The 4,945-nt window shown below is 34.2% G+C and overlaps 1 protein-coding gene across 2 annotated transcripts in view; it reads left to right on the plus strand.

The window, feature by feature from the left end:
• The window catches only part of Drep4 (DNA fragmentation factor-related protein 4), a 65,556-nt gene extending 63,509 nt beyond the window's left edge, over positions 1-2,047 (plus strand). For both annotated transcript variants that reach the window (XM_065348224.1, XM_065348223.1), the window contains exon 8: positions 460-2,047. The gene's annotated coding sequence lies outside the window, so the exon portion shown is untranslated. The remainder of the gene's footprint in view (positions 1-459) is intronic.
• Positions 2,048-4,945: the final 2,898 nt, after the last annotated feature.

Below are 4,945 nucleotides of genomic sequence, written 5' to 3' on the forward strand. Positions count from 1 at the left end.
TGAGAAGTTCCCTTATTAGGGTAGGTACCTACACCTACTACCTGCGATGCAAAAATATTATGGATATGGATAAGTAAGACTTGAAATTGAATAAATTTTTTCTTCATTATGATCATTTGCTTAAAGTTAGAATTATATTAATGAGGCCATGCACATTTTTCTTATCTTATATGGCGAAAAATTATTCGTAATTAGTCGCTTCTGGTTCATAAATGTCAAGTACTTGCTGCTTTAATTTGATTAATAAGTAGGTACCTGGTACCCGTAATACGTTTATGTAATGTGTTTGTTTTGCGGTCTAGACACCTTGTTATGTACTTTATAATGTATCTGAATGGAAAATTTTCAGTAGGTACTTGTTCATAATTATTTGAATTGTTCATTTTTTTAAACTCATACACGTCTCCTTGTTTCAAGTTTTACAATTTTTGTGTATAATTCTTTTTCGAATTTTGACAGGAAAATGGGAAAAGTACAAAACGATGGATTATGGCCGCATCACACGACGGATGGAAAATTAATGGCAATATTTTTCGTCACTGCTTAGCGCTTTGATATTCAAGTTTCCCTGACTCGCGGATTGGATGTGTTTTCTTTCCATTCCCTTACCGACTTGTCGTCGTTCGGTGTAATAATTATCATCTCTTTATAATTGCGCCAGTAGATATCTTTTCTTCTTCGTCTGGAATGGCTGTAGTTTTGTATTGTTTGAAATATTTATGTACCTATTTACTTCACGATGTGGCTGGCGAGTGCTATAATAAACTTTTGTTTAGGGATGTGGATAATTAATGGCTACTGAGATTCACGGAGGAGGTGGGATTAACTGAAGGGAGGAGGAGAAGGGAGTTGAAGATTATTTACCAGGTTACCAAATATTTACTTACCAATGCTATCGATTATCTGTTAAATTTGCTTGAATGTTTCACTATTTTTTTGAGAATTCATCGTACTTACTCTCCTTTTTCACATACTTACTCGAGAGTCAGAACTAAAAAAAAAAAAACAGTACCCTCGAAAATCTATCAAACGGCCTGAGCTTTTCCATGAAAATTCACCTTTGAGTTTTTCAGATTCGAATTAGTCGGTTTGAATCATTCATCTAATATACCTATTTCATCAACGAGTATTGATATTATGAACCTGGCATTTTCGCTGGAGATTAAGTCTTGTAAACTTTGAGACCAACCTCAATGGTGGTTATCTTAGGCTATATATGTACTTTCAAAGAGAACTTTTAAACAAATTACCTGCATGAATCGAAGGGATTAAGTAATTTTAATTCAGGTTGAAATTTGAGCCGATTTTTCATCCAGAAAATAATTTTTATGCACCGAAAGTGTGTTACCAATTCCAGCATTTTGATCGAACTCTAAGCAGGACTTTGAACAAGAGAATTTCTCAAAAGTTGAGATTAAAGTTTCTCTATTTTCACAAAGGTCTTGAAACAATTTATGAAAAAAGCGAAATTCCAAAAAAAAACAAGTTTGCTTTGGCTTTTTTTTCCAATTAATTTTTTTTTGTGGACAAAAAGACTTGATGTGGAATGATGCAAAGCGTTTCAAGGACTGAAGAACAATACTGATGACTTGAGTGATTAAGAAGTTCCCTCGCTATACGGTACCGACCTCTACCAATCAATAGAAAAATATTATGGATATTGAACTCGAAATTGAATAAATCAGAAATCTTGTCTGCATGATGATCATTTGCTTGAAGTTAGAATTAAAGAGGCCTATGTAAATTTTTCGTGTCTTCTGTGGCGGAAAATTATTCGTAATTAGTGGCTTGTAGTTTAAAATGTCGAGTACTTGCTGCTTTAATTTGATTAATAAGTACTTGTATATACACACATTCGTGTAATGTGTTCATTAAGCGGTCTGGACATCTTGTTTATATCTTAAATGTACCTTGAATGAATTTTCTGTACATGCATGTTATTTAAATTGTTTATTTTTTATATACGAAGTAAACAACTCATTGTACGTAGGTAGTATTAGTCTGGATTCAAAATAGGTAGTTTGAAATTAAGAACTGTCATGAATAATTGTTTTTTTGTTTTTTTCATCAACGTGTTCGTCTTTTTCTTTGCACTTACTGCTGATTAGTCGGGTAATATAAAATAATGAACTCGACTACGAAAATATTTTCATAAAATTTGGTATTAGTCCAGTCATTTTAGCAAAATTTCTAGTCGAACCTCGGAAAAATTGGGGGAAAGCTGAATTTCACATTATTTGTTCAGATTGATCTCTAAAACAACCCATCAAAAGTTGTACCCCGCAACTTGACCGCTACCCCCGCAAGAGGTCATTAACCTTTGTCGATACAGGTTTTTCGACCGTATCGCCGAAATGAAGGGTCCGAGAGGAAAAATGTTCGAACAAAAATTGTTCTACGCAAAATTTCCTATCAGTATGACCAGTTCAGCTGTTTTAAAAATGGCGATTTCATCCTTACTAAGGAGGGGGTAAAGTTGTCAATTTTATGAAAATTGTTTTCAAAAATGAAACTCGACAATTTAAAACGTGAATTTGATTCACAGCAGACTCGAAAATATTTTGACCAAAGTTGCACCTCGCAACTTGTCTGCAACCCCCGCAAGAGGTCATTAACCTTTGTCAATCTACGTTTTTCTGCTATATCGCCGAAATAAAGGGTCAGAGGAAAAAAGTGATTGATATGAAATTATTCAACGCCAAATTTCCTACAAGCGTGACCAATTCAGTTAAAATATATTTTTCATTTTTGGTAAATTTTTGAAAATCAAAAGGCCAAAATGAGAAAAAAAATCAAAATTTTACCAAATTGACCTAGAAAGCTGAAATTTGGGATATATCATATTTTTGACCTACCAAATCGATTGAAAACTGTTTCAAACCGTTTTGAGCAGTTCTGGAGCCTCCAGCAGATTTTTAAAACTTGAAATTCTCACAAATATTCATCAAATGGAGTTGAAAAGCCGAAATTATTTCTGCAAACTAATTTCAACACGCTATGAAGTCGACTGCAGGTGAATTTCAAGTCGTTTTGGAGCCTCCAGCGATTTTTCGAAAACTACTGAAGCCTCCAGTGAATTTTTGAAAGTTGCAGTTTCTACAAAATTTCATCAAATGGAGTTGGCTAGCCAAAAGTTGATTCAGATAGATTTTGTGGCATTTTTTGAAAAAATATAAGTTTCTAAAAATGTGCTGGAGACTCCAAAACGGATTGAAACTGCCTGTGATCCAGCTCAGAATAGTGTCAAAAATAGGGTGTCTCTGTTTGGTAAAATTTTATGGAAATTTCGAGCATTGAAAAAAATCTGCTGGAAGCTCCGGTAATTTCCAAAAAGTCGCTGGAGGCTCTAAAACGACTTGAAATCTACTGGTAGTCGACTTCATAGCGTATTGAAATTAGTTCACAGAATAAATATATCAGCTTTCCAACTGCTTTTTATGAAATTTTAAGTTTCTAAAATCTGTTGGAGGGTCTAGAAATTTTTGAAACGTCGCTGACGATACCAAAATGATTTGAAACAACCTGCAGTCGATTTGATAGTGTATTGAAATTGGAGTACACAGTGAATCTTGGATTTCCAACACTGATTGGTAAATTTGAAATATCTGCTGGAGGCTCCAGTAATTTCCAAAAAGTCGCTGGAGGCTCCAAAATGACTTGAAATCCACTTGCAGTTGACTCCCTAGCGTATTGAAATTAATTCACAGAATGAATTTTAGCTTTCCAACTGCTTTTGATGAAATTTAGTGGAAATTCCAAGTTTCAAAAATCTACTGGAGACTCCAAGAATTTTCAAAAAGTTGCTGGTGGCCATAAAATGACTCATACCAACCAACAGTCGATTTAATAGCGTGTTTAAATTGGATTGCAGCGTGAATTTCCGCTTTCCAACTTCATTTGGTGAAATTTTGTAGAAATTGCAAGTTTCAAAAATGTTCTGGAGGCTCCAGAACTGTTCAAAACGGGTTGAAATCGTTTTTAATCGATTTGGCAGGTCGAAAATAGGGTATGTTCCAAATTTCAGCTTTATAGCTCAATTTGGTAAAATTTTGATTTTTTCCCTCATTTTTGCACTAGATTTGATTGTCAAAAATTCACCAAAAATCGAAAAATATATTTTAACTGAACTGGTCATGCTTATAGGAAATTTCACGTAGAATAATTTTAGTTCAATCACTTTTTTCCCTCTGACCCTTCATTTCAGCGATATATGTACCTATCCCAAAAACGTAGACTGACAAATGTTATTGACCTCTTGCAGGGGTAGCTGACAAGTTGTGGTGTGCAACTTTGGTCAAAATATTTTCGAGTCTACAGTCATCTCTCGTTTCTTTGAATAAAATGCACTAGCTCACCTCGCTCGTCTCATCCTAATCACCCGATTGAAAAAAATGACCATTAATTTGATTATTATTTCAGTTGTTTACGCCTACACTTGAGTAATACCTTTAGTGTGATGTATTTCGTGAATATTGTGTTGCCTACCAATTAATAGGTTAGGCAGCCTACATTGATAGACAACTAGTAAAGAGCGAATGATTATTGACGCTTAGCTATCTGGGAAACCATAAGCGACGATACGTCTATTCTATGTGAATATATTCTGACCTTAATCATCACCGATTTAATTAATACAATCATCCGTATTACCATTCTCTCCTCGTCCAGCCTTTACAATTTCAAATTTTGAAGAAAAAAAATCAGTGAGGTCTCCAAAGTGGTTCAAAACTAATACTTATTGAGGTACGATGCTCTAATATCATTGCTAAACATTATCATTGTAAAATACTGATCTCTCTGATTGGTTTGGATAAAAATACTCTGTACTGATTGACTATAATTGAAATAGAGGAATAGGTACTATTTGCTGGTAAGCTGTGGGGAAAAAAATGCAAAAAATAATGTTGCAGTAGCGTTTTTGCTTTTTGAGCAAAATCCCCAGAGA

This window comes from Planococcus citri, chromosome 2 (genome assembly GCF_950023065.1).
Source record: "Planococcus citri chromosome 2, ihPlaCitr1.1, whole genome shotgun sequence".
In the NCBI taxonomy this organism is placed as follows: domain Eukaryota; kingdom Metazoa; phylum Arthropoda; class Insecta; order Hemiptera; family Pseudococcidae; genus Planococcus; species Planococcus citri.